Raw genomic sequence first — 27,174 nt, 5'->3', positions numbered from 1 at the left:
TTCACACGTTGGCTGGATGGCAGGAATAATTAATAATACTAATAAAACTGAAAACAGCAACACTAGCAATAACAATAATAAAAGATACCAACAATTATAGCACACACAGTGGGATACATTATTTGTTCAAGATTATGCAAATACTGATTCCCAGCATCCTTCTGACCCCAAGGCCCCTGCCCCAACCCCTGTGTACACATTGAGTGTTCTTCTGGGTTAGGCTGGAGGCCAGCACAGGGAGGGGACTCACTCAAGGTCCTGTGGTCAGTGATGGGTCTGGCAAATGAGACCCATGTTTGATGACTCTCATCTTCTATTTAGCTGACCTGTTACTATTATTTGTTCTTCTATACTATCTCTTCTTCCTGAGGCTCAGTAAAAAATACAAATAAAAAAATAAAAAAATAAACTTAATTCATGTCAAAGTAGAAGTAAAATAAGGAGACAGGAAAGCACAAGGGGGAAAAGGAAATGATGAAATGGGACCAAAGTTCACTTCCTGCTGCTACACTTCCAGATGATGTTTCAAATCTTCTACTTCATGGGCAGAGGAGGCAGGGTAGGCCAGGAGTAATATACCTCAAGTTCTACTACAGGCCAAACATTCTTTGAGGTGTTCTCCTCTTCTTCTTAGAAGTCTGGAAGCAGGCACCCTTAGTCCCACTTTACAGACGGCCAACCTCAGACTCACAGAGCTGTGTAAGTTTTCCAGAGTCAGACATCTATCCCTTGCCATCCTCACAGGCCAATCAGCAGCCTCCCCTTTGGATGATGGATTTCCAGGGCTTAAGGACTGATAGTGGGAACCTTCCCTGATATGGAAATTGAGCGGTGTTATGTCCTCATTTAGCATGAAGATGATGGTGGGGATGAAATCCTGCCCCATAAGCCATGAGCCAAGAGGCCTGGATATGGGGGCCACACAGACTGGCTGATTCTTGGGGTGTTGAAGGGGACCCAGGAAGCAACACACACTGTTGCCTTTTGAAAAGGGAAACTGAGTGGTAGGATATTAACATGGACAGCTGCTATATGAAAGGTATTTTACAGTTCAGCTCATTGAATCCCAAGTACTCTGTGCAAGACCAATACTTACCAATGATCAGGGGACAGAAGTTAAAACGTAAGTAACAAAATCCAGGAAACAACCTTGTAAATTACTGTTCCAGGAGTTACAACAACTCATTAAGCTGTCACCCATTTGTCCTATGAGCCATCATTCCACATCTCTGAAGGCATTATTATTCGCTTGCTCTTTTTCAAACAATGTGCAGAAATACTTTTAAAATACTAACTCTCATTAAAAAGAATCAAATACCATCTGCACAGCAAACGTTAAAGGGTGTGTGAAAATCTGGGAGAAATCATTTACAACTTACATTCAGACACCTGTTTACATATGCAATGTGCAAAATGTTCTTAAACAATAGAGATAGGTCAATGGTATCAAGAGTGGATGCACATAACAAGGAATATAAATGCCTAATAAACACATGAAAACATGCCAGTCTAAATAAGCCATACCAAGTGAAATAAGGATACCATAATGTCTAAAGCAAAATATGACCCCATTTCTGCAAAAGAATATATATTAACATGGGTGTATAGGTATGCGTGTGATTAAATATGTTAGTGCACTACATACAGAGAAAAATTTGGGAAATAGGCACCAATAAGTTAACAGAGAATATCTTTGTACCATGGTGTTGGAAAAAGGTAGGGACAGATGGGAGCAACATAGTAATTTCAGCTTTTAAAAATATGTATTTCTATAGTTTTTTTTATATGTGTTAGACAAAGAGAAGCATTAACTGGCAACAGGACCAACTCTTGAGATCAAGCTTTGTAAAACAGGTAAATCAGCTACTGAGTCACAAAGTAATAGTGTAGAAATATGTTTATTTAGCAACGTAGAAACATGTTCATATCCTGCAGTATGAAAGTAGCACACTGAATAGATGTCTCTGATAATAATTCACTGCATATGCACTGTCGGAGATAGAGATATTTTTGTTTTATAAATCTTCATTTCTATGGTGTTTTAAATATGGAAACATTGAAAAAATATTGAAAAGGTAAAATAATTGCAAGCTGATTACAAATATGATACTTATATATTCACGGCTTTGCAAGCAGATCAAAACAATTTATTTGGCAGTTTTCTGTATACACAAGTTTGTGTATGTTTCTCTGTCTCACACTTCCCCACACCAATTATTCATCATACACTTTTACTTAGTTCATTCAACTAAGTACCCAACATTAAGTTCATCCATTCAACTAAGTTCATCAAACATTCATCATGCAACTTTTACTTAGTTCACAGAGGGGCTGGATTTCTAGTCCAAGCTTAAAGATCCCAGGATGGGTGTGAACGTAGAAGGATGACTGCCAGTGTGTAGAAAAGTCTAGAAATATCTATCTATCTATCTATCTAGCCTATGATATGGAATCTATTCACCTCCCTCCCTCATCACCAACACCACAGGCCTTTCCATTGCCTACCTTTTGCCAAGCCTCATAGTTGAGTCTTTCACACCTGCAGTTCTGACTCTGGTCACCAGGTAGCATTGTTCTCCATAATCTATAGCTGTTCTCCCCTGCCACCCTGCACCCCAATGAAAAGGCATACTTTTTATGAACAGAAGCAAAATGTTTCTTCAAAGCACGTCACAAGACAAGAAGTACAGTGTGATCCAAATTCTTTATGAAAAATTCATTTGTACAAAAAGATCTAAAGGATGCACGCACAGCTTCCTTTCCTGTTTATGCCTACATCTATATCTAATTAATTAGTTAATTAATTAGATATTGGGTGTCTACTGTGTGCCAGACACTATCGGTCTAATTCTACATCTGCATCTCTTCATCTTCAGACCTGCATGACTGGAAATACCCACAGGAAGCAACATGGATGTTGTTACCCACCCCTACCCTCCATGAGGTATGACCTCCATTTCCAGGAAGATTAGTTCAAGCTTGACCACCAAGTCCTAGAAACCCAGCATTGAAACGGGAAATGAGAAGGAAAGGGAGGGGCAAGATGGCGAAAGAGTAGGGTCTCCAAATCACCTGTCCCCACCAAATTACCTAGATAACTTTCAAATTATCCTGAAAATCTATGAATTCGGCCTGAGATTTAAAGAGAGAACAGCTGGAATGCTACAGTGAGAAGAGTTCGCGCTTCTATCAAGGTAGGAAGACGGGGAAAAAAGAAATAAAGAAACAAAAGGCATCCAAGGGGGAGGGGCCCCGCGAGGAGCCAGGCTGAGGCCGGGGCGAGTGCCACCAGGACAGCAGAGCCCCGTCCCGGAGAATCAGGAGCTGCACCAATCTTCCTGGGCGGAAAAGCCTCGCAGGGATTTGGAGCAGGACCCCAGGAGGGCAGGGATGCCCTCAGGCTCCCTGGGACCGTAACAGAGGAACTGCGCCCCGGGGAGAGTGAACCGAGCTCCCTGAAAGGCTGCAGCGGGCATGGCTGGACCCGGGAACAGTTCAGAGGGGCTCGGGTGGAGGCTCTGCGGAGAGGGTGCTGCTCGGTCCGGAGCGGAATCCAACAGCGCAGGCCCGGGAGCACTGGGAGCCGGGACACAGCCCAGGATTCGGCCTCCCCCCGGGGACAGGCAGAGGCCAGGAAGGCCCAGGACAGCAAGGACGCTCCTGCCCCGAGCTGAGCAGATCAGCGGCCCCGCCCCCGGAGCATCCAGGCCCTGCAGACAGAGAGCTCCGAAGTTACTGCTGGAGCTGAATCCAGGGCTCCAGGGCTGGCCGCCGCCACTGCGGTTGTTCCTCCTGGGGCCTCAGGGGGTAAACAACCCCCACTGAGGCCTGCACCAGGCAGGGGGCAGAGCAGCTCCCCGAAGTGCTAACACCTGAAAATCAGCACAACAGGCCCCTCCCCCAGAAGACCCACTAGACGGACAAGTTCTAGGGGAAGTCAAGGGACTTAAAGTACACAGAATCAGAAGATACTCCCCCAGGTTTGTTTTTTTTTTTTTCGCTTTTTGATTTGTTTCCTTCCCCCACCCTTTTCTCCCTTTCTTTCTTTTTTCTTCTTTTTTCTTTTTTTCTTCCTTTTTTCTTTTTTCTTTTTCTCTTTTCTTCTTTCTCTCCTCTCTCTTTTCTCTTTTCCCAATACAACATACTTTTGGCCACACTGCACAGAGCAAAATGACTAGAAGGAAAACCTCACCTCAAAAGAAAGAATCAGAAAAGTCCTCTCTCCCACAGAGTTACAAAATCTGGATTACAATTCAATGTCAGAAAGCCAATTCAGAAGCACTATTATACAGTTACTGGTGGCTCTAGAAAAAAGCATAAAGGACTCAAGAGACTTCATGACTGCAGAATTTAGATCCAATCAGGCAGAAATTAAAAATCAATTGAATGAGATGCAATCCAAACTAGAAGTCCTAATGACAGGGTTAACTAGGTGGAAGAACGAGTGAGTGACATAGAAGACAACTTGATGGCAAAGAGGGAAACTGAGGATAAAAGAGACAAACAATTAAAAGACCATGAAGATAGATTAAGGGAAATAAACGACAGCCTGAGGAAGAAAAACCTACGTATAATTGGGGTTCCCAGGGTGCCGAAAGGGACAGAGGGCCAGAATATGTATTTGAACGAATCCTAGCTGAAAACTTTCCTAATCTGGGAAGGGAAACAGGCATTCAGATCCAGGAAATAGAGAGATCTCTCCCACTAAAATCAATAAAAACCGTACAACACCTTGGCATTTAATAGTTAAGCTGGCAAATTCCACTGATAAACACAAGATCCATAAAGCAGCAAGAGACAAGAAATCCCTGACTTTTATGAGGAAAAGTATTAGGGTAACAGCAGACCTCTCCACAGAGACCTGGCAGGCCAGAAAGGGCTGGCAGGATATATTCAGGGTCCTAAATGAGAAAAACATGAATTCTTGGTTAAGAATACTTTATCCAGCAAGGCTCTCATTCAAACTGGAAGGAGAGATAAAGAGCTTCCAAGACAGGCAGGAACTGAAAGAATATGTGACCTCCAAACCAGATCTGCAAGAAATTTTAAGGGGACTCTTAAAATTCCCCTTAAAGAAGAAGTTCAGTGGAACAATCCACAAAAACAAGGACTGAATAGATACCATGGTGACACTAAACTCATATCTCTCAATAGTAACTCTGAACGTGAACGGGCTTAAAGACCCCATCAAAAGGCACAGGGTTTCAGAAAGGATAAAAAAGCAGGACCCATCTATTTGCTGTCTACAAGAGACTCATTTTAGACAGAAGGACACCTACAACCTGAAAAAAAAGCTTGGAGAACAATTTACCATTCAAATGGTCCTCAAAAGAAAGCAGGGGTAGCCATCCTTATATCAGATAAACTAAAATTTACCCCGAAGACTGTAGTGAGAGATGAAGAGGGGCACTATATCATACCTAAAGGATCTATCCTACATGAGGACTTAACAATCCTCAATATATATGCCCCAAATGTGGGAGCTGCCAAATATTTAAATCAATTAAGAACCAAAGTGAAGAAATACTTAGATAATAATACACTTATACTTGGTGACTTCAATCTAGCTCTTTCTATACTCGATAGGTCTTCTAAGCACAACATCTCCAAAGAAACGAGAGCTTTAAATGATACACTGGACTAGATGGATTTCACAGTTATCTACAGAACTTTACATCCAAACTCAACTGAATACACATTCTTCTCAAGTGCACATGGAACTTTCTCCAGAATAGACCACATACTGGGTCACAAATCGGGTCTGAACCAATACCAAAAGATTGGGATCATCCCCTGCAGAGTCTCATACAATAATACCTTGAAATTAGAACTAAATCACAACAAGAAGTTTGGAAGGACTTCAAACACGTGGAGGTTAAGGACTATACTGCTATAAGATGAAAGGGCCAAACAGGAAATTAAGGAAGAATTAAAAAGATTCATGGAGGGATCCCTGGGTGGCGCAGCAGTTTGGCGCCTGCCTTTGGCCCAGGGCGCGATCCTGGAGACCCGGGATCAAATCCCACGTCGGGCTCCCGGTGCATGGAGCCTGCTTCTTCCTCTGCCTGTGTCTCTGCCTCTCTGTCTCTCTCTGTGTGACTATCATGAATAAATAAATAAAATCTTTAAAAAAAAAAAAAGATTCATGGAAACTAATGAGAATGAAGATACAACTGTTCAAAATCTTTGGGATGCAGCAAAAGCAGTCCTAAGGGGAAAATACATCGCAATACAAGGATCCATTCAAATACTGGAAAGAAGTCACATACAAAAGCTAAACTTACACCTAAAGGAGCTAGAGAAAAAACAGCAAATAGATCCTACACCCAGGAGAAGAAGAGAGTTAATAAAGATTTGAGCAGAACTCAACAAAATCGAGACCAGAAGAACTGTGGAACAGATCAACAGAACCAGGAGTTGGTTCTCTGAAAGAATTAATAAGATAGATAAACCATTAGCCAGACTTATTAAAAAGAAGAGAGAAAAGACTAAAATTAATAAAATCATGAATGAGAAAGGAGAGATCACTACCAACACCAAGGAAATACAATCGATTTTAAAAACATATTATGAACAGCTATACGCCAATAAATTAAGCGATCTAGAAGATATGAACACATTCCTGGAAAGCCACAAATTACCAAAACTGAAACAGGAAGAAATAGAAAACCTGAACAGGCCAGTAATCAGGGAGGAAATTGAAGTAGTCATCAAAAACCTCCCAAGACACAAAAGTCCAGGGCCAGATGGCTTCCCAGGGGGATTCTATCAAATGTTTAAAGAAGAAACCATACCTATTCTCCTAAAGCTGTTTGGAAAGATAGAAAGAGATGGAGTACCTCCAAATTCGTTCTATGAGGCAAGCATCACCTTAATTCCAAAACCAGACAAAGACCCCACCAAAAAGGAGAATTACAGACCAATATCCCTGATGAACATGGATGCAAAAATTCTCAACAAGATACTGGCCAAGAGGATCCAAGAGTACATTAAGAAAATTATTCACCATGCCCAAGTAGGATTTATCCCCGGGACACAAGGCTGGTTCAACACTCGTAAAACAATCAATGTGATTCATCATATCAGCAAGAGAAAAACCAAGAACCATATGATCCTCTCATTAGATGCATAGAAAGCATTTGACAAAATACAGCATCCATTCCTGATCAAAACTCTTCAGAGTGTAGGGATAGAGGGAACATTCCTCAACATCTCAAAAGCCATCTACGAAACGCCCACAGGAAATATCATTCTCAATGGGGAAGCACTGGAAGCCTTTCCCCTAAGATCCGGAACAAGACAGGGATGTCCACTCTCACCACTGCTATTCAATATAGTACTGGAAGTCCTAGCCTCAGCAATTCAGCAATCAGACAACAAAAAGACATTAAATGCATTCAAATTGGCAAAGAAGAAGTCAAACTCTCCCTCTTCGATGACACGATACTCTACGTAGAAAACCCAAAAGCCTCCACCCCAAGATGGCTATAACTCATACAGCAATTTGGCAGTGTGGCAGGATGCAAAATCAATGCCCAGAAATCAATGGCATTTCTATACACTAACAATGAGACTGAAGAAAGAGAAATTAAGGAGTCAATCCCATTTACAGTTGCACCCAAAAGGATAAGATACCTAGGAATAAACCTAACCAAAGAGGTCAAGGATCTATACCCTAAATACTATAGAACACTTCTGAAAGAAATTGAGGAAGACACAAAGAGATGGAAAAATATTCCATGCTCATGGATTGGCAGAATTAATATTGTGAAAATGTCAATGTTACCCAGGGCAATTTACACGTTTAATACAATCCTTATCAAAATACCATGGACTTTTTTCAGAGTTAGAACAAATTATTTTAAGATTTGTGTGGAACCAGAAAAGACCCCGAATAGCCAGGGGAATTTTAAAAAAGAAAACCATATTTGGGGGCATCACAATGCCAGTTTTCACGTTCTACTCAAAGCTGTGGTCATCAAGACAGTGTGGTACGGCACAAAGACTGACACATAGATCAGTGGAACAGAATAGAGAACCCAGAAGTGGACCCTGAACTTTATGGTCAACTAATATTCGATAAAGGAGGAAAGACTATCCATTGGAAGAAAGACAGTCTCTTCAATAAATGGTGCTGGGAAAATTGGACATCCACATGCAGAAGAATGAAACTAGACCACTCTCTTTCACCATACACAAAGATAAACTCAAAATGGATGAAAGATCTAAATGTGAGACAAGATTCCAACAAAATCCCAGAGGAGAACACAGGCAACACCCTTTTTGAACTCGGCCACAGTAACTTCTTGCAAGATACATCCACGAAGGCAAAAGAAACATAAGCAAAAATGAACTATTGGGACTTCATCAAGATAAGAAGCTTTTGCACAGCAAAGGATACAGTCAACAAAACTAAAAGACATCCTACAGAATGGGAGAAGATATTTGCAAATGACGTATCAGATAAAGGGCTAGTTTCCAAGACCTATAAAGAACTTCTTAAACTCAACACCAAAGAAACAAACAATCCAATCATGAAATGGGCAAAAGACATGAACAGAAATCTCACAGAGGAAGACATAGACATGGCCAACATGCACATGAGAAAATGCTCTGCATCACTTGCCATCAGGGAAATACAAATCAAAACCACAATGAGATACCACCTCTCACCAGTGAGAATGGGGAAAATTAACAAGGGAGGAAATAACAAATGTTGGAGAGGATGGGGAGGAAAAGGAACCCTCTTACACTGTTGGTGGGAATGTGAACTGGTGAAGCCACTCTGGAAAACTGTGTGGAGGTTCCTCAAAGAGTTAAAAATAGACCTGCCCTACGACGCAGCAATTGCACTGTTGGGGATTTACCCCAAAGAATCAGATGCAATGAAACGCCGGAACACCTGCACCCCGATGTTTATAGCAGCAATGTCCACAATAGCCAAACTGTGGAAGGAGCCTCGGTGTCCATCAAAAGATGAATGGGTAAAGAAGATGTGGTTTATATATACAATGTAATATTACTCAGCCATTAGAAATGACAAGTACCCACCATTTGCTTCAAAGTGGATGGAACTGGAGGGTATTATGCTGAGTGAAGTAAGTCAATTGGAGAAGGACAAACATTATATTATATGTTCTCATTCATTTGGGGAATATAAATAATAGTGAAAGGGAATATAGGGGAAGGGAGAAGAAATGTGTGGGAAATATCAGAAAGGGAGACAGAACATAAAGACTCCTAACTCTGGGAAACGAACTGGGGGTGGTGGAAGGGGAGGAGGGCGGGGGGTGGGGGTGAGTGGGTGACGGGCACTGAGGGGGACACTTGACGGGATGACACTGGGTGTTATTCTGTATGTTGGTTAATTGAACACCAATAAAAAAAAATAAAAAATAAAATAATAATAATAATAAATAAATAAATAAATAAAAAATAAAAATTAATTAAAAATAAAAAAGTAAAAAAGTAAAAAAAAAAATCAGACCTCTCCACAGAGACCTGGCAGACCAGAAAGGCCTGGCAGTATGTATTCAGGGTCCTAAATGAGAAGAACTTGCAGCCAATATAACTTTATCCAGCAAGGCTGTCATTCAGAATAGAAGCAGAGATAAAGAGCTTCCAAGATAGGCAGAAACTGAAAGAATATGTGACCACGAAACCCAGTGTGCAAGAATTATTAAGGGGGAACCCTGGTTTTCTTTTGAAAGAGGATGCATAAAGAAATAATCCACAGAAACAGGGACTGAATAGGTATTATGATGACACTAAATTCATATTGTTCAATTGTAACTCTGAACATATCATGGAATAGTAACTCTGAACATAAATGATCCCACCAAAAGGGATCAATGCAGGGTTTCAGACTCTATAAAAAGCAAGACCCATATGTATGCTGTCTACAAGACACTCATTTTAGACCTAAGGACACCTTCAGACTGAAAATGAAAGGGTGGAGAACCATTTACCATTCAAATGGTCCTCAAAAGAAAGCCCAGATAGCAATCCTCATGTCAGATAAAGTTTATCCCAAAGACTGTAGTGAGAGATGAAGAGGGACACTATATCATACTTAAAGGGTCTATCCAACAAGAAGACCTAACAATCATGACTACTTATACCCCGAATGTGGGAGTTGCCAAGTATATCAATTAATAACCAAAATAAAGACATATATAGATAATAATACACTAATACTGCGAGACTTTGTGATGGCACTTTCTACAAATGACAGATTTTCTAAGCACAATATCTCCAAAGAAACAAGAGCTTAAATGTTACACTGGACCAGATGGATTTCACAGATATATACAGAACTTTGCATCTGAATGCAACTGAATACACATTCTTCTCAAGTGCCCATGGAACTTTCTCCAGAATAGACCACATACTGGGTCACAAATCAGATCTTCACTGATACCAAAAGATTGGGACCATCCCCTGTATATTTTAAGACCACAATGCTTTGAAACTAGAATTCAATCACAACAAGAAATGGGAAGAAACTCAAACACATGGAGGTTTAGAGCATCCTGCCGAAAGATTAATGGGTCAACCAGGAAATTAGAGAAGAATTACAAAGATTCACGGAAACTAATGAAAATGAAGATACAACTGTTCAAAATCTTTGGGATACAGTAAAAGCAGTCCTGAGAAGGAAATACATAGCACTACAAGCATCCCTCAAATAATTGGAAAAAACTCAAATACACAAGCTAACCTCGCACCTTAGGAATGGAGAAAGAAGAGCAAATAAAACCTACACACAGCAGAAAAAGAGGTGTAATAAAGATTTCAGCAGAACTAAATGAAATAGAGACCAGAAGAACTGTAAAACAGAGCAACAAAACCAGGAGTTGGTTCTTTGAAAGAATTAATAAGATAGGATAAACCACCAGCCAGCCTTATTAAAAACAAGAGAAAAGAGTCAAATTAACAAAATCATGAATGAAAGAGGAGTGATCACAGCCAATACCAAGGAAATACAAATGACTTTAAAAACATATGAGCAGCTATACACCAATGAATTAGGCAATCTAGAAGAAATGGATGCATTTCTAGAAAACCACAAATTACCAAAACTAGAAGAGGAAGAAATAGAAAAACTGAACATGCCAATAACCAGGGAGGAAATTGAAGCAGTCATCAAAAACATCCCAAGATGCAAAATCCCAGGGCCAGATGGCTTCCCAGGGGGATTCTATCAAACGTTTAAAGAAGAATCAATACCTATTCTAAGAAAGCTGTTCCAAAAGACAGAAAGGGATTGAAAACCTCCAAACTCGTTCTATGAGGCCAGCATCACCTTATTTCCAAAACCAGACAAAGACCCCACCAAAAAGGAGAATTATAGAACAATATCCCTGATGAACACAGATGCAAAAATTCTCAGCAAAATACTAGTCAATAGGATCCAATAGTACATTAAGAAGCTTATTCACCATGACCAAGTGGGATTTATCCCCGGGATGCAAGGCTGGTTTAACCCTTGTAAAACAATCAACGTAATAGATCAAATCACCAAGAGAAAAAACAAGAACCATAGGACCCTCTCAATAGATGCAGAGAAAGCATTTGACAAAATACGGAATCTATTCCTGATCAAAACTCTTCAGAGGGTAGGGATAAAGGGACATTCATCAGCACTTTAAAAGCCATCTGTGAAAAGCTGACAACAAATATCATTCTCAATGGGGAAACACTGGAAGCCTTTCCCCTAAGATCAGGAACAAGACAGGGATATCCACTCTCACCACTGCTATTCAATATAGTACTAGAAGGCCTAGCCTCAGCAATCAGGCAACAACAACAACAAAAAAGGCATTCAAATTGGCAAAGAAGTCAACCTCTCCCTTTGCAGATGACATGATACTGTACCTAGAAAACCCAAAAGACTCCACCTCTAGATTGCTAGAACTCATACAGCAATTCAGCAATGTGGCAGGATACAAAATCAATGCCCAGAAGTCAGTGGCATTTCTATACACTAACAATGAGACTGAAGAAAGAGAAAGGAAGGTGTTAATCAGTGTTGCAATTGCACCCAAAAGCATAAGATACCTAGGAATAAACCTAACAAAAGAAGTAAAGGATCTATACCCTAAAAACTACAGAACACTTCTGAAAGAAATTGAGGAAGACACAAAGAGATGGAAAAATATTCCATACTCATGGATTGGAAGGGGTTAATATTGTGACAATGTCAATGCTACCCAGGGCAATTTCCACATTTAATGCAATCCCTATCGAAATTCCATGGACTTTCTTCAGAGAGTTGGAACAAATCATCTTAAGATTTGTTTGGAATCAGAAACAACCACGAATAGCCAGAGGAATATTGAAAACGAAATCCACAGCTGGGGGGCATCACAATGTCGGATTTCAAGTTGTACTACAAAACTGTGGTCATCAAGACAGTGTGGTACTGGCACAAAAAAAGACACATAGATCAATGGAACAGAATAGAGAATCCAGAAATGGGCCCTCAACTCTATGGTTATCTAATGTTTGACAAAGCAAGAAAGACTATCCACTGGGTAAAAGACAGTCTCTTGAATAAATGTTGCTGGGAAAATTGGACATCCACATGCAGAAGAATGAAACTAGACCACTCTCTTTCACCATACACAAAGATAAACTCAAAATGGATGAAAGATCTAAATGTTTGACAAGATTCCATCAAAATCCTAGAGGAGAACACAGGCAACACCCTTTTTGAACTCAGCCACAGTAACTTCTTGCAAGATACATCTATAAAGTCAAGGGAAACAAAGTTATTGGGACTTCAAGATAAAAATCTTCTGCACAGGAAAAGAAACAGTCAACAAAACTAAAAGACAACCTACAGAATGGGAGAAGATATTTGTAAATGACATATCAGATAAAGTGCCAGTATCCATGATCTATAAAGAACTTATTAAACTAAACAGCAAAGAAACAAACAATCTAGTCACGAAATGGGCAAAAGACATGAACAGAAATCTCACAGAGGAAGATATAGACATGGCCAACAAGCACATGAGAAAATGCTGTGCATCACTGGCCATCAGGGAAATACAAATCAAAACCACAATGAGATACCACTTCATACCTGTGAGAATGGTGAACATTAACAAGACAGGAAACAACAAAGGTTGGAGAGGATGTGGAGAAAAGGAACCCTCTTGCACTGTTCTTGGGAATATGAACTGGTACAGCCACTCTGGAAAAATGTGTGGAGGTTCCTCAAAGAGTTAAAAATAGATCTGCCCTATGACCCAGCAAATGCATTGCTGGGGATTTACCCCAAAGATATAAATGCAGTGAAATGCCAGGACACCTGCACCCCGATGTGTATAGCAGCAATGTCCACAATAGCCAAACTGTGGAAAGAGCCTCGGTGTCCATCAAAAGATGAATGGGTGAAGAAGATATGGTCTATGTATACAATGGAATATTACTCAGCCATTAGAAACGACAAATACCCACCATTTGCTTCAAAGTGGATGGAACTGGAGGGTATTATGCTGAGTGAAATAAGTCAATCGGTAAAGGACAAACATTGTATGGTCTCATTCATTTGGGGAATATAAAAATTAGTGAAAGGGAATAAAGGTAAAGGAGAGAAAACAATTGAAAATATCAGTGATGGTGAAAAAACATGAGAGACACCTAACTCTGGGAAATGAACAAGGGGTAGTGAAAGGGGAGCTGGGAGGAGTTTGGGGTGACTGGGTGATGGGCACTGAGGGGCACACTTGGCGGGATGAGCACTGGGTGTTATATGTTGCCAAATTGAACTCCAATAAAAATTAAAAAAAAAAACTCTGGTTACATATAATCATTCTCTATTTTCTTATTAATTGTTTGCATCGTGTGTTGCTGATTTATCTTTTAATCTACATAATAATATTGAATCTCTTAACTTTACTGCAGGGGCCACGTGGTGTTTCCCTGTTTATAGATGAGAAAACTGAGCATCACATCCCAGGTGTGGGTGAGGCCAAAACACCTGTGTGACTTATGCTGCCTTTGCCATTTCGTCAAATGCCCCCAAGGACCCCATGAGGGAGGGTTCACTGTTCAATCCCTGGATTGGGCAGCTTAGTGCCCCATCCTGCCCTATGTCATTGGCAGAGCTCAGACTGGAACCCACGTCTTTCTGAACCCCAAAGCCCTTACTCTTTCCATTGGGTGTACTATTATGGGCTTTGTTTCTGACCATCATGGGAATCCTCACTCAGTTTAGACAATGTGGAAAATAAATTCAAGTATGGAGGGGAAAATATAAATAGCCACCAACTCTGCAACCCACTGACAAACCGTTAACTGTTAGGGTTCCTTTCCTGACATTTGAACACTGTTTAAAATATAATTTTAATTTTCTATGGCTATTGGTGGCAACTCTTTTGTCTTCATTCCTACTGTTTTAAACCAAATCGTACAAATATTGTTTTTAATGAAGAAGGAAAGCTATGTATTATCTTTCAAAATGAATTAACTATTGCAAGAATGTGATAGGAAAAACCTTACATAAAACATTCAGAGGACATATTTCCTTGTTTCTCAAATTAAAAACTTCATCTTAAAACTAATTACAGTGAAAGTCTATAAAAACGACATGTTTGCTTACAGGCAACGCACATCCAGAGTATGTAAATTTAAGCCAGGATTAAGTGACCTTCATACATATTCATAAGGAATCTTGAAAGAAAGCCTGAAATGTGCCTAAATTGTTGATCTACTAAGATCTACTTTAAATACCACACGTGTTTTCACAAATGTGGTGGATACAAAGAAATCCTTATCCTGTCCATGAGCCAGTCTATTTTCAGGAGCTAGGAAAAGTACAGAGATGAGGACCCACAATGGAAAGGAAATGAACTTTCTACGACAAAAGTACTCATTCTATTCTATTGAGCACTAAACTAAGCTTGAATAGAAAAAAGGTTTAAAGTTTGATTTATGACAAATGTTCCCCTGTAGAACTCCCAGGTATGTGAGAGTGCATTGTATGAGCACAGACAGCCACACCTCACTTACTCTAACCAGGGCCTCAGCCTTAACATGCTGTGGCAATCTCGGGTCTGCCTCTCTTCTTACTTCCTTACACATACACAAGAAGCCTCTCTCCCTGGAAAAGCTTATTAATATGCCCAAACCTACAATGACTCCCAGTTCTTGAAAGCACCCCGTACTGAGCAATCCCCCATTTCCTTGAATGTTCTCTGAAATCACCTAAAACAAGCCCAAATCCTATAATATTAATTCCTGTAATAATGATTCCTATTGCCCTATTATTGCTACACTTCATGTTTCTCCACGGTGTACATTACTCCCCACTGCAATGAGGAAAAAACCCAACTTTGTTTGGTTAAACATGTGTTCCTGGTAGTCTTTAGGTTAGAAACACTGATGACAGCTTTTTTGCAATGGGTTTGCCGTCAGAACACAGGTGTCATGAAAACCACTGCTAAACCTAAACCAAACTGGGAAAGGAAAAGTCATACATCAACATCGTTGTCTTTGGACATGTAGATTCGGGCAACTCTACAACTACTGGCGATCTGATCTACAAATGTGGTGGGATCAACAAAAGAACTATAGAAAAGTTTGAAAAGAAGCCTGCTGAGATGGGAAAAGGCCCCTTCAAGTATGCCTGGGTCTTGGATAAACTGAAAGCTGAACGTGAATGTGGTATCACCATTGATATCTCCCTGGGGAAATTTGAGACCAGCAAGTATTATGTGACCATCATTGATGCCCCAGGACACAGATATTTTATCAAAAACATGATTATAGGCACATCTCAGGCTGACTGTACTGTCCTGATTGTTGCTGGTATTGGTGAGTTTGAAGCAGGTATCTCCATGAATGGGCAGACCCATGAGCATGCTCTTTTGGCTTACACACTGGGTGTAAAACAATTAATTGTTGGTGTTAACAAAATGGATTCCACTGAGCCACCCTACAGCCAGAAGAGATATGAGGAAATCATTAAGGATGTCAGCACCTACGTTAAGAAAATTGGCTACATCCCCAACACAGTAGCATTTGTGCCAATTTCTGGTTGGAATGGTGACAACATGCTGGAACCAAGTGCTAACATGCCTTGGTTCAAGAGATGGAAAGTCACCCATAAAGATGGGAATGCCAGTGGAAACATACTGCTTGAAGCTCTGGATTTAATTCTGCCACCAACTCATCCAACTTATAAACCCTTGCATCTGCCTCTCCAGGACGTCTACAAAATTTGTGGTATTGGTACCGTCCCAGTGGGCCAAGTGGAGACTAGTGTTCTTAAGCCTGGCATGGTTTGTTCTGGTCAATGTTACAACTGAAGTAGTCTGTTGAAATGCACCATGAAGCTTTGAGTGAGGCTCTTCCTGGGGACAATGTGGGCTTCAATGTCAAGAACGTATCTGTCAAAGATGTTCGTGGCAATGTGGCTGGTGACAGCAAAAATAACCCACCAATGGAAGCAGCTGGCTTCATGGCTCAGGTGATTATCCTGAACCATCCGGGCCAAATCAGTGCTGGATATGCACCTGTGCTGGATTGTCACACAGCTCACATTGCTTGCAAGTTTGCTGAGCTAAAGGAGATGATAGGTAGTCGTTCTGGAAAAAAGCTGGAAGACGGTCCCAAGTTCTTGAAATCTGGGGATGCTGCCATTGTTGACATGGTTCCTGGCAAACCAATGTGTGTTGAGAGCTTCTCTGACTATCCTCCTCTGGGCTGTTTTGCTGTTTGTGACACAAGACAGACGGCTGCTGTGGGTGTCATAAAAGCAGTGGACAAGAAGGCAGCTGGAGATGACAAAGTCACCAAGTCTGCCCAGAAAGCTCAGAAGACTAAATGAATATTACCCCCAATACCTGCCACCCCAGTCTTAATCAGTGGTGGAAGAACAGCCTCCGAACTGTTTGTGTCAATTGGCCATTTAAGTTTAATAGTAAAAGACTGGTTAATGATAACAATGCGTCATAAAACCTTCAGAAGGAAAGGAGAATGTTTTGTGGACCATTTGTTTGTGTGTGTGTGTGGCAGTTTTAAGTTATTAGTTTTTTAAATCAGTATTTTTTAATGGAAACAACTTGACCAAAAATCTGTTACAGAATTTGGAGACCCATTAAAACAAAATTTTAATGAGAAAAAAAAAAGAAAGAAACACTGATAACAGAATGGCCTGATTTGGTTGCCCACCTCCCCACCCCTGGGTGCCAATGTTATTTCCTAAGCCCTGTCAGTACTTGTTTCCACAGAATCTGGTCTCCTGAGCTGAAGATCTTCAAGAGACAGATGCAATGGTAGATGCCTTTACCAAGAAGCAGGTCGATTATGGTATGGGATAAAGTGTGACATGGGAAGACGGAAGGCAGCAAATGGGAGTCCAGCCCGGAGGGTCCAGAAGCAGCCGCTCTGCTCATTTCTCTGGGTCCTGACACACTCTGTTTAGGAATAGAGTGTCAGGGAGCCTGGGGCTGTGGACATCATGTGAGTTTAGCTCAGTGAAGAGGCATTATTCCCTGTACATCACTTCTTTTCCTATCCATTATGCACAAAGGCCTCAAGTTCATGGACACCTCCAACAAGGTGCACTTTTTACAAGGTTACTGATGTGGTAGGTGATGGACCATCCCTTCCTGTCCCTTTCAGGATCTTGGAGCCTTAGTAGGGCAGGAGCCCCAGAAGTAGCTGCAGGTCTCCAGGGGTAGTGGCCATAATGATGTCCTTTATCCATCACTCATTTCCAACTAGCTTGTGTGCCTTTTTCGGAACACCTCTAGATCTTATGTGTCACTCTATGCTCCTGACACTTTGCCTCAGAACCTGAGAACTAATCAGGTACACTTGCCCCTGGGATTCCTGCCTATCATCCTTAACCCAAAGTATTGAATGTGCCCCAAACTGCTCATCTTTCTAAATAAGGATCCCATTGATCTTATTTGACTGCTTATACCATTTTTGTTGTTCTTTGATTTGTTTGTTTGTTTTGGTCTTGGTAAGATTTTTTCATTTTTTCCTAAACTTTTTCTTTAAATTCCTGTTAGTTAATGTACAGTATAATGTGAATTTCAGGTGTAGAATTTAGTGATTCATCATTTACATACAATACCCAGTGATCATCCCAGCAAATGCCCTCCTTAGTCTCCATTACCTACTTAACCCATCCCCCCACCCACAACCCCTCCAACAACCTTGTTTGTTCTCTATAGTTAAGAGCCTGTTTCCTGTTTGGCTCTCTTCTCCCCACTTATGTTCCTGTTTTGTTTCTTAAACTCCACATAGGAGTTAAATCATATGGTATTAGTCTTTCTCTGATTGACTGACTCCTCTTAGCATAATACACTCTAGCTCCATCCACATCATTGCAAATGGCAATATTTCATTCTTTGTGATGGCTAATATTCCATTGTATGTATATAACCACTTTATCCATTCATCCGTTGATGGGCACTTGGCCTCTTTCCATGGCTACTGGAAATAATGCTATTATAAACATTGGGGTGCATGTATCCCTTCGAACCAATATTTTTGTATCCTTTTGTTACATACCTAGTAGTGCAATTACTGAATTACAAGGTAGTTTTATCTTTAAATTTTTGAGGAAGCTTCATACTGTTTTCCAGAGTGGCTGCACCAGTTTGCATTCCCAACAAAAGTGCAAGAGGGTTCCCCTTTCTCCTTACCGATATCTGTTGTTTCATGTGTTGCTAGTTTTAGCCATTCTGACTGGTATAAGGTGATATCTCATTGTAATTTTGATTTGTATTTCCCTGATGATGAATGATGCTGAACATCTTTTCATGTGTCTGTTTGCCATCTGGATGTCTTCTTTGGGGAAATGTCTATTTATGTTTTCTGTCCATTATTTAATTAGATTTTTTTTGGGTGTTGAGTTTAATAGGTTCCTTATATATTTTGGATACTAACCCTTTATTAGATATGTCATTTACAAATATCTTCTTCCATTCTGAAGGTTGCATTTTAGCTATGTTGAGTATTTCCTTTGCTGTGCAGAAGCTTTTCATTTTGATGACGTTCCAATAGTTTATTTTAGCTTTTGTTCCCTTTGCCTCAGGAGACATATCTAAAAAGAAGTTGCTACTTCTGATATCAAAGAGGTTACTACCTGTGTTTTCCTCTAGGATTTTGATAGTTTCCTATCTCACATTTACATCTTTCATCTATTTTAAATGTATTTTTGTGTATGGTGTAAAAGAGTGATCCAGTTTCATTCTTTTGCATGTTGCTATCCAGTTTTCCCAACACCATTTTGTGGAGGCCGAGAAAATTAAGGCCATTCCACTTTAAGTTCAGCGTTAGCACAAGTACAGCCATCCCAGGGCCCTGTGAATAAGAGCTGAAATTTACATTACTTCAGTTACAGGGAAAAAAAAAAAAAAACAGCTTACAGCTTAATGTCCTAGAAAGCCCCATATTAGAATGAGAACAGAGCCCAAGCCAGTAGCAGAAAGTCCCATATCAGAATGAGAACAGAGCTCAATGCCCTTGAAAGCCCCATATCAGAATGTAAACAGAACTTGAAAAAGTCCTCCACCCCTTGGGGAGGTCCCCTAGACCAGCCCATAAAACTAAGCTGAAACCCACCTCGGGGCCCAAGTCCCTGTTCCGCTGTGTCGGGTATACTTGGACCCAAGCTCGAGCTTGCAAATAAACCCTCGTATGTTTGCATTGGTGTTGGCTCCTTGGTGGTTTCTTGGATTCGCAGTCTCGGGCACAACACATTTGTTGAAGAGACTGTCTTTTTCCCATTGGGTATTCTTTTCTGCTTTGTCAAAAGTTAGTTGACCATATAGTTGTGGATCCATTTCTGGGTTTTCTATTCTGTTCATCTATGTGTCTATTTTTTTGTGCCAGTACCATACAGTCTTGATCATTAAGCTTGAAGTCCAGAAATGTGATGCCTCCAGCTTTGCTTTTCTTTTTCAAGATTCCTTTGGCTCTTCAGGGTCCTTGGTGATTCCAAACAATTCCAGGATTGTTAGTTCTAGCTCTGCAAAAAATGCTGGTAGTATTTTGATAGGAATTGCATTATATGTGTAGATTGTTTTGGGTAGTATAGACATTTTAACGATGTTTGTTCTTCCAATCCATGAGCATGGAATGTCTTTCCATTTCTTTGTGTTGTCTTGAATTTCTTTCATCAGTGTTCTAGAGTTTTCAGAGTACAAATGTTTTACCTCTTTCTTTAGGTTTATTCCTGGCTATCTTAGGGGTTTTGTGCAATTGTAAATGGGATAAATTCCTTAATTTCTTTTTCTGCTACTTCATTATTGGTGTATATAAGTGCAACATATTTATGTACATTGATTTTTGTATCCTTCGACATTACTGAATTCGTGTATCAGGTCTGGAAAATTTTTTTGGTGGAATTTTTTGGGGTTTTCTATGTAAAGTACCATGTCATTCACAAATACTGGAAGTTTGACTTCTTCCTTGCCAATTTAGATGCCTTTTATTTCTTTTTGTTGTTTGATTGCTGAGGCTAGGACTTGCAGCACTGTTAAATAACAATGGTTAGAATAGACTTCCCTAACTTGTTCCTGATTGCAGGAAAAACTCTTAGTTTTTCCCTCTTGAGAATGATATTAGCTGTGGGTTTTTCATATTTGGCCTTTAAGATCTTGAGGCATGTTCCCTCTGAACCTACTTTGTTGAGGGTTTTTTCATGAATGGATGTTGTACTTTGTCATATGCTTTTTCTACATCTATTGAGAGGCTTATATGGTTCTTATCCTTTCTTTTATTAATGTGGTGTATCATGTTTATTGATTTGCAAAAATTGAACTACACTTGCAACCCAGGAATAAATCCTACTTCATTGTGGTGAATGATTATTTTGATGTATTATTGCATTAGATTTGCTAGTAAGTTGTTGACAATTTTTATATCAGTGTTCATCAGGGATATCGACCTGTAGTTCTCTTTTTTTAGTGGAATCTTTGTCTGGTTTTGGTATCAGTGTAATGCTGGCCTTGTATAATGAGTTGGGAAGTTTTCTTTCCATTTCTGTTTTTTGGAATAGTTTGAGAAAAATAGGTATTAATTCTTTTTTAAATGTTTGGTTGAATTCCCGAGAAGCCATCTGGCCCTTGACTCTTGTTTGTTGGGAGATTTTTCAATATTGATTCAGTTTCTTTGCTGGTTATCAATCTGTTCAACTTTTTTATTCCTTTCCATTTCAGTCTGGATAGTTTATATGTTTGTAGGAATTTATCCATTTCTTTCAGATTGTCTGATTTCTTGGCATAAAATTTTTCATAATATTCTCTTATAAATGTTTGTACTTCTGTGGTTATTAGTCGTTATTTCTCCTGTCTCATATGTGATTTTATTGATTAGGGTCCATTCTCTCTTTTTTAAAAGATTTTATTTACTTATTTGAGAGGGAGAGAGAGAGAGAAAGAGAGAGAGAGAGAGAGAGAGAGAGCATGGGCAAGAGAGAGCAAAAGCAGGGGAGGGGCAGAAGGAGAAGCAGACTTCTACCAGAGCAGGGAGCCCAACATGGAGCCCAATTCCAGGACCTTGGGATCATGACTTGAGCCAAAGGTATATGTTTAACAGACTGAGCCACCTAGGTGCCCCATTCTTTTTTCTTTTTCGTATGTCTGGCTAAGGGCTTATCAATTTTATTAATTTTTTTTCAAAGAACCAGCTTCTGATCTCATTGACCTGTTCTACTGTTTTTTTTATTGTCTATGTCATTTATTTCTTCTCTAATCTTTATTATTTCCCTTTATCTGTTGGCTTTGGGCTTCATTTGTTGTTCTTTTTCTAGCTCCTTTCAATATAAGTTTAGGTTATTTATTTGAGATATCTCTTGCTTCTTGAGGTAGGCCTGTATTGCTATATACTTCCCTCTTAAAACCTTTTTTGCTGCATTCCAAAGATTTTGGACCATCATGTTTTCATTTTCTTTGTTTCCATGTATTTCCTATTTCTTCTTTAATTTCCTGGTTGGCCCATTCATTCTTTAGTAGGATGTATTTGTGGTCCATGTATTTGTGTTCTTTCCAAATTTTTTCTTGTGATCGACTTCAAGTTTCATAGCATTGTGGTCAGAAAATGTGCATAGTATGATCTCAATCTTTTTGTACTTGTTGAGGGCTGATTTGTGACCTAGCATGTCATTTATTCTGGAGAATCTCCCATTTGCACTTGAAAAGAATGTGTATACTGTTGCTTTAGGGTGAAATGTTCTGAACATCTGTGAAGTCCATCTGGTCCAGTGTGTCATTCATACCATTGTTTCCTTGTGATCTTCTACTTAGATGATCTGTTCACTGCTGTAAGTGGGGTGTTAAAGTCCCCTACTATTGTCATATTATTATCAATGAGTTCCTCTACGTTTGTTAGTAATGTTTGATATATTTGGGTGTTACCAAGTTGGGGCATAAATATTTACAATGGTTAGATCTTATTGTTAGATACTACCCTTCATTAGGATACAATGCACTTCCTGTGAGCTGTGGGGCCCAGGACTGCCTGCCCTACCCAGCCTGGTACCAGCTGGCTGTGATGCACTGCCAACAGGCACTCTTCCATAGCCAGGGAAGCGCAGGTGCTGACAAAGGCCGCGGGCCTCTTCCTGCTGGAGGTGCCCAACCTGTGCCAGCACTTCATCTGCCCCCCTGCCTACGCAAAGCTGCTGCAGGGCTCTATGCAGTGCGGTGGGCCTGCACCTCAAGCTGGGCCAGCTGGTCGCCCGTCGCCGCCAACCACTTCCAGCATACTGTCCAGCTGCACCTCCCGCAGTTGCCCCTGGCCACACTGCAGGGGCTGAGTGATGCCACCTCCTGCCAGCTGCTGGTGTGCCACTACAAGGGTGTCCTGGCTATCTTTACACACATGCAGCACCTGGCGTGGGAGCTCTGCAGCCACCAGTACAGCTGCCAAAGATGCTGCCCGGATTGCTGCCCCCACAGCCCCGGTCCTGCCTGCCACACTGCTACATGCAAGCACTGGCTCTGCACCTGGTGAGCCCACTCCCACCAAGCTGGAAGCCTTCTTCAACGTGTTGGTCCCTGCTTCAAGGTGTCCCACGTGCAGCTGCTGCTCCTCCTGCAACCACCACCCACCAAGCTCCTACCAGAGCATGCCCATACTCTAGAGAAGTACTCCTGGGTGGCTTTTGACAGCCATGGGCAGGAGAGCAGTGGCCAGCTTCCTGAGGAGCTGTTCCTGCTGCTCCAGTCCTTGGTCATGGCTACCCACGAAAAGGACACAGAAGCTGTCAGTCAAGTCACTACAAGTGGAGATATGGCCACTGCTGAGTGCTGAGCAGAATCATCTCCTTCACCTTGTTCTACAAGAAACTGTCTCCCCTTTAGGACAGGAGATCTGATAAATCACATGAACTAAGCAACTTTTTGCCTGTGACTGAATTCTGTGCATCTCCCCTGCCATTTAGAGCGGAGAGGGGGGGGGAAGGGAATAGAAAACATGAGTCCCCGCAGTTCTACCTTTATCTTATCCCTCTTGCCTCCATAAGAATTTACTTGATTGGAAGTTACCTGTATTCCAAAGACTTACTTTCATGACTGGGAGGGAAACAACGATGTGATGGGATTGGAATGGAGGACTTGTCTCTCTTCCCCAAAACTGCCCACATAAAAATAAGAACCCTCTTTATTTCTTACCTCTTCTTCCACCCAACTCCCCTGCCCCCCACATCTCTGTTGCAAAGGGAGGATTTGATTTTGCACAGCTCTAAGTACGATTTTTTATCAGCGATCTGATTTCTTAGCATAGGCGAGTGTCTATCGATGTGATCACCCAAGTTCTCCTTTGTTTCATCCACCCCATACATATTCCTGGGGATCATTTGATTACATACACTGTCTCTGCAGCCCTAAATCCATAATAAAGCTGTTCTGATGCTCCAAAAAGAAGAGAAAAGAAAAGGATATGATGCCCTTCTTCATCTTTTGTTGCAGTCTTTAATTTAAAATCTAATCTGTTTGATAGAAGTATTGCTACTCTGGCTTCCTTTTGATGTCCATTTGCATAATAAATGTTTCTCCATCCCCTCACTTTTGATCTGCAGGAGGCTTTATGTCAAAATGAGTCTCTTAGGACACCAAAGATGTGGTGGCTCAGTTGGTTAAGCATCTGTCTTTGGCTGGGGTCATGATCCCAGGGTCCTTGTATCAAGGCCTGCATAAGGCTCCTTTGTCAGTGGGGAGTCTGCTTCTCCCTCTCCCTCTGCTTGCTGCTCCCACTGTTTATGCTCTCTCTCTCTCTCTGTGTCAAAAGAATAAATAAAATCTTTAAAAAATAAAATGAGTCTCTTGTAGGCAGCATATAGATGAGTCTTGTTTTTTTAAAATCTATTCTGACACCCTATGTCTTTTTATTGGAGCATGTAGTCCATGCAGAGTAATTATTGATAGATAAGTATTTATTGTCTTTTTTTACTTGTTTTTTATTGTTTCTGGAGATTTTCTCTGTTCCTTTCTCATCTTTGCTGCTTTTGGTCTTTCCTTTCCCCTCCAAGAGTCCCTTTTACTATTTCTTGCAGGACTGGTTTAGTGGTCATGAACTCCTTTATTTTTTGTTTGTCTGGGAAACTCATTTTTTTAAAGATTTATTTATTTATTTTAGAGAGAGAGAATGTATGAGTGGGGAAAGGGGCGAGGGAGAGAGAATCTCATGCAGACTCCCCACATAGTGCAGAGTCTGATGTAGGGCTCAATCCCAGGACCCTGAGATCATGACCTGAGCCAAAAATCAAATCAGACACTTAACTAAGCTTCCCAGGAGCCCCTATTTGTGAAACTCTTCATCTCTCCTATTCTGAATGATAGCTTTGCTGGATAGCGTATTCTTAGCTGCAGATTTTCCCCAGTCAGCACAGTGAATATATCATGTCACTCTTTTTTGGCTTGCCATGTTTCTGTGGAAAGATCTGCTGCTAAGTTTATAGGCTTTCCCTTGTAAGTTAGGGACTTCCTTTGTCTTGCTGCTTTTAGGATTTTTTTCTTAATCTCTATATTTTGCAAATTTAACTACAGTGTGTCTTGGTGTTGTCCTGCTTTTGTTGATTTTTATGGGAATGAGTTCTCTGTGCCTTCTGGATTTGGATGTCTGTTTCTTTCCCCAGATGAGGGAAATTTTCAGCTATTATTTCCTCAAACAAACCTTCCCCCTTTTCTCTCTCTTCTTCTTCTGGGAATCCTATGATACAAATGTTATTATGTATGTCACTGAGTTCTCTAGTCTACTTTCATGATCCATTATTCTTCTTTCTCTCCTTCATTCAGCTTCATTATTTTCCATAAATCTGTCTTCTATATCATTTATTCTTTCCTCTGTTTCTTCCATCCTTGTCATTATATCCAGTCAATTTCAAACCTCAGATATTGCATTTTTCATTTCTGCCTGATTATTTTTTAGCTCTTTTATCTCTGCAGTGAGGGTCTCCCTGATGTCTTACATGCTTTCCTCAAGCCCGGCTAGTATCCTTATGATTGTTGCTTTAAATTCTGCATCAGGCATATTACTTATATGTTTTGATTACATCTATGACCATAACTTTTTCTTGTTCTTTCTTTTGGGATGAATTCCTCTATTTTGTTATTTTGTCTCAGACTTTGTCTTCTTCTGTGTATTAGAAAACCCTGCTATATCTCCTGCTCCTGTGAGTAATGGACTTATAAAGAAGAGGTCATATAATGTTCAAGGCCTGGTGCTTCAAGAAGTGTCTCTGGTGTGTGCTGTGTGCACTCTGCTGCTGTGGTTTGACTGCTCTTTCCCTCAGGTCAGTCCTTGCCTGCAGTAGACAGTGTTTGGACCTTGGTCAGAGTGTGGGGAGTTTTAACCTGGTTGTATTCTGATCTGCTTGTTAAATGAGACCTGAAAGCATTTCCTATAGACCTGTAGCTTTGTAGAGCTTTCTGGTCAGTAGATGTAGTGCATGGAGGGGAGGTTGTGCTGGTCTTCTGGGAAAGGGGCCTGCTATATACTGGTCCTTAGGCACACCTGCCTGAGAAAAGCAGTACCAACAGAGAACAGAGTGGAGATTGGGAGGGGGAGAACGTGGTGTAAGCAGGTTAGGCAGCCAGTGTTGGCTGCTCTGCTGTTTATTGAAGTTGGTTTATGCTGAGGGGTAAGGGAAGGAAATGGACCAGCCTGCTCCTTTTTCTCCAGAGAGGGGAGTCCATGCCTGCTTCTCTCAGGAAGCCTTCACAGAAGAAGGAATAATTTCCCCTTGTGCATCCTAAGCATTAATCAGATCACTATTCACACTGTCCCCAGGTTGCAGTTGCTTGCCTGCCTGGAGCATAACAGTGCACTTTGGGCCCTATCACAGCCAAGCTTGCTAACTTTTAAAACTCCAAATTGTAGAGACTTGGTGTGGCAAGGCCCTGCACTGGTCTTCTGAATAAAGATCTTACTTCACTGAGACAGATGCAGGTTTGACCAGGAAGGGCATTCATATCAGAGTACAGGGGCTAGGGATTTGGAGCAAAGCATGTCAAACAGCTAATGTCTGGGCTAGCCACCCTCAGCAGGTGTCTCTGCACCTATGCTGAGGGGTGGGAGAGGGAAATGGTGCCCACTGGCTTTTTTGTCCCAGGAAAGACAATGCCACCTCTCACAGATGCACTCCAAGAAGAGAAAACTCCTGGGGCACCTGGGTGGTTCAGTCAGTTAAGTGTCTGCCTTTGGCTCAGGTCATGATCCCAGCATCCTGGGACTTAGCCCCTCAACAGGCTTTCTACTCAGCTGGGAGTCTACTTCTCTCTCTCCCTCCATCTGCTTCTGCCCTGCTAGTGTACTTCCTCTCTCTCTCTCTCTCTCTCTCAAATAAAAAAAATAAAATCTTAAAAAAAGGAACACCTGTACCCCTTAGATGATCCTCAGGTCACACTGTCTGCCTTATCATTGCCTGCCTGCCTTTTCTCTGGGAGCAGGGCAGTACCTTCAGGGTTCTAACACAGCCAAGCCTCTGACCACTAAATCTCCAGTCTTTGAGCCCTATGCTGGTTGCAAAAACTCATGAAAATCAACCCCTTTCACTTTACCAAGCAATGGCTCCAGGGAACTGTTCTTGTGCCATCCCCTGTGCACTCATTCCTCTCTGTCTCTCTTTCTCTCTCTTTTCGCTGCTACCAGGGTTCCCTCCCTTCCACAGCACCTCTGATCCATTTGTCTCCCAAACCACAT

At 41.0% G+C, this 27,174-nt stretch overlaps 1 pseudogene; it reads left to right on the top strand.

The window, feature by feature from the left end:
* The first annotated feature begins 17,285 nt into the window (after window positions 1–17,285).
* Window positions 17,286–23,350, top strand: LOC140628455 (40-kDa huntingtin-associated protein-like; annotated as a pseudogene).
* The last annotated feature ends 3,824 nt before the right edge of the window (window positions 23,351–27,174 follow it).

The sequence above is a fragment of the Canis lupus genome, chromosome X, assembly GCF_048164855.1.
Source record: "Canis lupus baileyi chromosome X, mCanLup2.hap1, whole genome shotgun sequence".
In the NCBI taxonomy this organism is placed as follows: Eukaryota; Metazoa; Chordata; class Mammalia; order Carnivora; family Canidae; genus Canis; species Canis lupus.
Note: the sequence above shows the minus strand (reverse complement) of the source record. Positions and strands in the feature narration are given on the sequence as shown.